Here is a 9049-nt window from a genome sequence, read left to right as displayed (position 1 = left end):
GGACCTCACATGACCTCATACATACATTTCAAGGGAACATTTCACAACACACTATGGAGAACAAATAGTACTCTTTATATAGTCTTTCCACACAAAGTGTATTCAGGTTCAGTGGAGTAGCATTAATTGCAAGCTTGTGGCAAGCGACGTACGAACAGGACATTTTAACCCTTTTTTGGGGACTAAGTAGGGACACAAACAGCCTGAGTGCGGCTTTTTCCTGCTATATTCTACCCAAGCTTGTTGGCCCCGTTTTTGTTGGTTTTCTTTTCATAGTCTTGGCCATCATTCACATCAGTTATGACATGATGTTATTCACTGGCTTAATTGCTGAAATGCAGGGATGTTAACCAATAGTTTTACAATGAGTGCATGGGGCAACAACACAAGTAATTAAACAGCTTTGAAAATTTCAATTTCAAACAAATGGCATCGATAACTGTTTTAAAACCATGTGTGGCTGTCTGACCTCTCCTGTTGCCCTATTGCACGCTGCAGTAAGGCTGTGTCAGCGATGTCACACACCATTTCCTTAGAATGACGACCAGATCTACAGACCCAGGTGGTTCAGAAAAGGATTTTCAACACACAGTAAGAAGGAACAACAGCCACAAGAAAGCTATTATTCTATCATACATAATGACGAGAGAAAAGCCTTTTCAAATATTGTTTATCTTGAGCAGCATTCAAATAAGCAGTTTCTCTTCAATCTAAAAGCACTATAAGAAATCTCTGAATTCAATGTGTTTTGCAAGAAGCAACAGAACATTTACTAATTTGAGATAATCTCTTCATGACAAATCAAGAGACAGTCATCTCAAATTCTAAATTACAATATGAGTGCCTTGCTCAAGGGCACATCAGGAATAGAAACGCATTGGTGACATATATGAACCGAACAAGAGTGCCTCTTTAAAACGTATACAATGTATTAGTCATGACGAGACCCACTCATACAGTAGTGTTAGTGTAACTCAGAATGAAAAATGTGTGCCTGTGTGTGAGTGTGAGTGTTGGGGGAGAGCCGATTCACTGTTGCTAATGACTGCCTTCCCATGAGCTTAATCAAAGATTTGTACATTTAATTGCTGTCAAGTCAGCGCTCACCACCTGCCACGTCTTGCCACACATGTGCTCACCCCCTCTCTGGGAGCATTTCCAGCTCCATCTATCATCCCTGGCTGAAGGCTGAGACAACACAGCCTGCTGGGCAACCTGCACTCAGTCGTCCAGCCGGGCCCAGCCAGGCCTGCGCAGCATGGACCCAGAGAGCCTGCTCAGCGTGTCGGGAGGTCTGTCAGCACCTGGGCTTTACAGTGCCAAACCATTCCTCAAATTATTAAAAACAGACTAGCCTAAATCTGACACTGAATAAAGCCAGCGAGATGTATGTTTTTGTTTTCTTCTCTCACAGAGGCATTCACACAGCCGCGTGCAACCTGGTCGGGACATGAGATTCATATCAAAGCAGAGGAGTTCTGTGAAACACCGCCAACCGTGCGCCTCTGTAGGCCTCACCCTAACTCCCACGCTAACCGCTATCACTGTGTGTGAGAATTGGTGGTCTGCTTTGTCCCTCAGCACAGCCCAGGATGGAATGTGGGTCTGATCTGTTATCAGTCTCTGCTTGTTTTCCCATTTGATGCCCACAGGCTGGGTGCAACGCAGCCACACTCTTGCACGAGCGGTGTGCGGATCTGTCAGTACTGTTCGCTAATACATATCAACCTTTGGATTTGTGGGGCTACTACAGTATGCATGACAGACATTATTAGTCCCCAAAGGCCTCCCAGTGAGCCACAATACAACACAGTGATGGAGCATCAAGTAGATGCTGAAATACTGGGAGGACTTTCGCTGAGCACCCTGCCAGACAGGATCCAGTATGTGGGGGCTGTTTCATGGACTGTTGGTCATAAGTGGTGATTTCATGAGCACTTCATAGGCAAATGTGATTTCTTACATCCCTTTATCAGTAACTCCAATTTTGGTTATGTTTTCATGTTTCAACAATGCCTCTTTAAAAAAAAATACTGATTTTATAGGTTATAATTAATGGCTGATGCAATTGGATAGACCTACAACCAATCAGAGCAACAAAGAGTGTGACATAGCGTTGAGCGACAGAAAAAGGTAAACAGACTACAGCATGCAGAGAGGAACTGCGATGGTGTAGAGAAAATATAGAAAGCATATCGTCCAGTTTGTTAAATACTGAGGCGATGGTGGATTCAACAGAATGTTCCACATCAGCGGCAGCCATATTTGTTGTTTACGAAAATACCTCAAACCTGCCCCATTTTAGAAAAGCGGTTGTGATTGGCCCGACCTGGGCCAACAGGACTCGCTTGGTTCCTGGGCTAAATGGCTGTATTAATGTTTCCAAATCCTTAGAAATGTATACATGTCCATAATAAACCATTAAAAAGGATAACTTTTAGTATTGTCAGGTTTTGAAGAATCCCTTTGGCTGAAATGAATATTGATATTACTTGCTTTATTGTTTTAGGTAGCTCTTTAATTCAAGAGAAAGCCCTTCCAACGTTCATTCATTCAGCCGACAAGTCTGCAGTTATAAATGTTAGAAAGCCACTAATTAAAGGACATAGCTATCTTTATTAATTATTATTATTATGCATATAAAGAATCAGAATCAGAAATACTTAATTGATCCCCGGGGGGAAAAATAACAGAAGTTACAGGTGTTCCCATTCAAGAGTAGAAAAGTAGCATAAATTTAGAAATGAGAGTATGTACAAGTGAAGATATATATATAAAAACATATATATATATATATATATACAGTGCTTAACAAATTTATTGGACCACCACCCAGTGCAAGGTGTTTGCCACCGCTGCCCTAAATTAACAGTATTGCTGATTACCAAAATATTTTTTATGTTTCTGTAATGGTTAATCCACCAGTATGTGCAAGCCAAGCTCTTTAATAAAAATGATATCTTTAATGCTAAAATATAATTATTGTTGTTAGCCATGAATTTTCCAATTTACTGTTTTACAAAAAAGCAGAAAAAAATAGAAACGCACATTATTATATTTTGATTGAGAACAGAAAATTTTGTTTTTGTGGTTGTATGTTATTCTTGATTAATTTCTGACTTCTCAGAGAATTCCAGTGTGCTGGCTCAAATTTGGGTATAAAAAGTTTGAAATTCCGTAGGGAATTCACTGAGAAAGAAAGAGTCCAAATTAAAGCACTTCATGATGCTGGATGGTCTTTGAGACAAATAGGGCAAGACATAAAGTGTTCTCACAGTGTGGTCAAGTATGCCTCGGACTCGATTGCAGAGACTGGTACTTACAAAATGCGTCAAGGAAGAGGCCGAAAACGAAAGCTAACTGAAGCAGATGTCAGGCACCTCAGGATTTTAAGTACTAGAGACAGAAGGAAGACCACTGCTGATCTTCAGGCAGAGATTAATGCTTCGAGATCAGAATCTGACAAAGTCTCCAGAATGACCAGAGGCAGACGACTGAAGGAACAAGGCTTAGAGGGAAGAATAGCTGCTGAGAAAAAGTTTCAAAAGTTTCATCCAAGTCTCTGGGAACAGCTAGAAACTATTTTGAACTCAATAACAAAAGAGACTGTCAAAAAGTCCATAAAAACAATGCCAGCAAGAATGTAAGCTGTTATCAGGACCAAAGTATTAAGATTTTTGGTTAATATATGTGAATAAGGACTATTTAGCTGTTCCAGTTTGTTATTTGCCTAATAAATAACAATACAATTTTTAGTTTGAAACAAGTTTTTGACAGATTTCTAAAATATTTGTGTTTTCTCGTTTTTATGACAGGTGGTCTAATAAATTTGTTAAGCACTGTATGTATATATATATATATATATATATATACACACACATATGTATAGATCACTAACAAAGCCATGTGTGACAAATCATAACCCATTTATAAATTGTTGCTGATTAAATTGTTTTATTTTGGAAATGTGTCAGACATTCACCCAAAAACACCAGCATGTTTTAAACCACATGGAGGCAGTTTTTCTTATTTTTTTCAAAAACCAAATTATCTAAACTGATATTAATCTCCACTTTACATCTGTTTTAACCCACATTTCCTTTTCCAGTAACATAAATTGTTAAATAAACATTTGCAGTGTTTGTATAACAAAAATCAAACAGGGAAATTAAAAGTAGAATTTGGCTCAGGAAACAGGTGTCAGACCGGTTTCACACATAACCAACCTTTCACACAAGATCACATACAGCATGATGGTGGCTCAGGTGTTACAGTTAATCCAATGTTATACTCGTCCTTGAAAGTTTGCTAATTATCCCGTCCGTAGCTCGAGGCTAGACAGAAGAAAACAGGCCTGACCTGTACGGTGGGAGTCACTTCGACTATAAGCTGGCAAGTCTGGACAAGGCCTTCTGTAGCCTGGCATCTCCTGGGACCAGAGCACTGCATGCAAGGTGTGATCCAGACCTGCTCCCCTGGGTGCCTGAGCCAGGGAGCAGGTGGAAGGCTACAGCTGCCTGTTTGACTCCCTAAGCTCATCAGTGGCCCAGTCTTTTCACTGTCTGGAGGAAAGAGGAAAGCTGACTTGCCTCCATAGTAGGCCTTCCAACAGGTTCATCACGACTGACAGAAGAAAGATTGTCTAGTAATAATGGCCACCTTTAAACTCACTTTGAAGACTTTCTTACTCTTGAGGTTCCCAATTTCAAATCTGAGCTTGGCAAAAAAAGCCATTCATTGTTTTCCTATACTCAAATAGAGTTAACTATAACAGGAAGGACACACCTTAACTGATTTTAATGTATTAATCAAATCCAAATATGTCACTTTTACTTTCAAAGAAAGTATACTTGGTTTGGTTATTTCAAATGATTTTCTCACATATCTAAATCAAATAAAAAGATGTACAACGCAGCAGCAGCATCGATACTGTATGAAAAATATTTCCTGCTGTTGAGTTGCACCCTGCGGTGCTGAACCCAGTCTCACAGTCAAGAGGGAACTCTCCGCACATTCAACTCTGTATACTCGTCACGACAGCAGTGGGTTTAACTGGTGAAATCAGAAGCCAGAACTGGGATCCACCTGCTCAGCTTCTTTCATCGAACAGTGTTATTATCAGAGTACACTGAAGCAGCAAAGGCAAACACTTTTGGTGATTTGTAAGGCTGCAATACATACCTATTGTTCATCCTTATTGCATAACGCAGCATATTCCTGCCATGATTCATGTGACTCAGTACTTCTTCATCATGTAATCTGGACAAAACCGAACCAGACAACCCAGTTTGAGGATTGCACCAGCAGAAAGGAGGCTCGACCATATGGCCGCTCTTCAGGGAATAAAAAATAGATAGAGTTCACGATCTCTCTCATATCCTGACAGCAGATGCAATCCGAGTGGTCTGTTTCGCTGACTCACATGTTTGGGCCACCCACGTATGAGAGCGCCAAGCTAAAATCACACACAGTTTCCACGACAACCATAATTTATACCTTCCAAACAACTTTTTCTTTCATCTCACATAAAATGTAATTAGAAACTTGCTTCTGGACTCAACAATGTCATAAATACTGCACTTTTGCAAATAAGAATAACAGAGTTCCTTTCTTGGGGATGAATAGACTTTGCATAACAGGTAAACTAAACTCCAATAATAATAATAATGATAATAAGGGTTGTTAGACAAAACCTTTGAAATCAGATCTACTTGATAATTTGGCATGTTGCTTTTACGGATGTTGAACCCAGGCAAAGGCAAAAACAGCATAAATCACAGTGCAAGACAAGTGGAAAAGTGTTTTGTGAAAGCATGATCCTCCATTCTTGAATTTTATCTAACTTCCTACTGTGATTTCCTATTTCAGGTCAAACACAGCTTCCTACTTCTTGATCAATCTGTAGCATTTCACATGCCAGAGCCAAGATATCACTTAAGAGAAAGTCAGGACCTTTCGGCGAATGAATAGGAGGAAATGGCTGGAGAGTTTACCCACCATGCCAGTCATTCGATAATAACACCCCTTCTTTGCGTCTGTGTTAAATACCAAAGCTTGTTTTCTCTGCATGGATTTGATTTGCTTCCATGATTTGAAACTGACCGCTTAAAAAGCGCTCTGTGGAAAGTTTTCAGATCTCTCCTCTCCCCGCTCCTCAGTGAAAACAGGGCCTGATCTGGCCCCGGCCCCGGCCCCCGGCTTGTTGGGACAGCTGCTCAGATGATCTGGGCTCTCCGCAGGTTCCATGATTCATTTTCTGAGTCAACACCACGAACTTGAGCTTCAACCTCAATGCAGTCGTGAGTCACGGGCAGATTTGTAAATATGAATGATTACTCAATTTGGTGTGTACAGCGTAAATGCTTAGAGCGTATCTCACATAGAGGCTTTGTTAGAGAGGGCAATAACACTAGAAACAAAACACTGACAGGATAAAAGTGCAGAAAAATATACAAATTCTGTCATTTTTCCAAAACAAGATTTCTGCTCTGAAAACAAACTAAACAAAGATGGAAGTTTTCTCTCTTTTCTTCTCTTTTCCAACTACCCCACAAGGCATATTTTGCTTCTTTGACATGAGATTTGAGTTGTACAGATTATTTTGAGATAATAAGGAATTTCTATTGTACTTTTCTTGTGCCGAGAGATGAGCAGCTGAATCTGTGCTACAGCTACAGCTATGTGTATGATGTGATTATGATTCACTTACACTCCAGTTTTTTCTCTAAACTCCAGGGGGTCCACTGACGCAGGGACTATTGTTAAAATACAAATGACATAGTGAAGTTCCTCATCCAGACTTCTCACTCCCATCATACTGCTAAACAACATGGCTAGTTTATCCAGTTTACAGGACTCATCTGATACTTGATTAACGGTGATGGGAACTTTTGCAAAAACCTGATGGCCAAATTGCTTAAACATGAACAATTCAGTCAATACCTACAAAGAAATAACTTATTGACTTGGAAGAATGCGCTCTGTAGTGTGAGAAAGCACACTCCTTTTTTTCTCTGAGACAGGGCATTACCAGAAAAGCTCCCAGTCACACCCATATGATGAGGGAACGGGCGAAGGTTTCAGTGTGGCTGATCTGGATCGCTCTGGTTCTGCTCTTCACCCCGGACTGAATTAGCAGTACGTCTTTCAGCCGGTACCTCCCTTACCAGTCTGGCGTGGAGAGTGTGTGGGCTGGGATGGATTAATGATGTCAGGCCAGCAGTTTTGTCGCAGCCACTCCCAGTCTGCGTATAAAGCCACTAATCACCAATCTACCTTCTGCAGACTGCCCCGAGTTCCCTACTCATGCTAAATATTATTGTTGTGAGTTGTAGGTCCAGTGACTCATACTTTCCATTGACATCTTACTCATTCAGCCGCTACAATGGGAAGGAGTGGCTTTCTGCTGACGCAGTGGTACACACATTCCCACACACTTCTCCAAACAGCCATATTCAACTGCAGTTTATGCTCCACAAAGTTCAGTTGTGCCTCACTTTAAAGCACCATGAGACTTTTTGAAAACTCTACCAGTGACTAATGAATTGTAACAGCGCCATTCTGTCTCTATGGCTAACGGTGGCCTGGAAGTGAAACAGATAATGAAGTTACGAGTTCAAAATAACAGTTATGTAGCTAATTAGAAAACCCATTAAAAGGTGAAGAAGAAGTCAGTGGAGTGATAATCCTGCTTTGTCAGGTTTGTCAACATTCATGTGTCCAATGTTTTGTGATTTTAGTCACTTGTGGCAATCCGTCAGTTGACAGTTGAAAATGGGAGTAGCTGGAGGTGAGAGGTTGGGCTTTGTTTTTCAAAACCGAGAGGTAGCCAACCTAAAAGGACGATCGCCGACAAAGACAGACGGATGCATCCCTCCTGCCCTCTGTTGCACTTAAACATACAGCAAACGCTACAGCCGACACGCATGTGCGTCCTATACCTGCATGAGAGGAATCAACTAGTCAGTAGTCTGTATGTGTCCTCCAAAAAACATTGCAGAGAGAGACTCCACAGATTCACCACAGTGAATCTGATTTAACAGTCTCGTCGTGTGCTCAGAATGTAAATTGTGAATCCATCTGATAAACAGATCCATCTGGCAACATAAAGTTTTGCTCTGCAATGGCGTTGTCTTTTGCTTGTGGGAAAAGTGAAGGTGAAGGCATAACATGGACAAACTTCACCAAATGCGGACGCCAACGTCAATTCAAAATGCCCCCTGATGAGGACTGACTAAAGCCAGTCGCACTGATCACACAGCAAACATTACAGTAGACCACACATGAAACACAGTGAAATTTTAAAACCAAGGAGTCTCAGAAAAGTGAGGTAAGTGTTGAGTCATACGTGCTGACCAACAACCAAGTCAAATCGTAACAGACACAGTACATTCTGCTCTTTTTGTGTTATGAGACAGTAAAAATGACACATATTCCGCCTTTAAGCTGCTGCTATTTTGCTTGTTCTGCTGTCAAGGGAAACTTCTACTTAATGCTCTTGTGTGTGTGCTGCTGTGATTCTCTGTCACTGGCTAAGCTTTCTTGGTGTGTGTTTGAGTGCACACTATGGGGAGTCAGCATACAGGCCCACTTCACGTGGTTCGGAAGGTGAAGGGCTATTAGGGGAAAGGTGAGTATGGGACTGCTGCTCTGGGTTACTCAGTAACTGGGGCTCTCTCCTTCCCCTCTCAGGCCTCTAGTGCTGTTCCTGCGCAACCACCCACACACACGCACACACACACACACACGCACACACACGCACACACACACACGCACACACACACACACGCACACACACGCACACACACACACACACACACACACACACACACACACACACACACACACACACGCACACACACACTGCACACACGCCGCAGCTGTATCACTGTGTTCTGTCCTCTTTCCTTGAGTTCTTTCTCTGAAAGAAGAAATAATGAAGCAACATTCTAGTTCTCATATTAATTTCCTCATTTCCTCAAAGTCTGCAAGCATTGATATCCAAAACATGAACTTATCTACAAGTGTCATTAAACGTGCAAAAGGTACC

This window comes from Enoplosus armatus, chromosome 5 (genome assembly GCF_043641665.1).
Source record: "Enoplosus armatus isolate fEnoArm2 chromosome 5, fEnoArm2.hap1, whole genome shotgun sequence".
In the NCBI taxonomy this organism is placed as follows: Eukaryota; Metazoa; Chordata; class Actinopteri; order Centrarchiformes; family Enoplosidae; genus Enoplosus; species Enoplosus armatus.
This window is presented reverse-complemented; position numbering follows the sequence as displayed.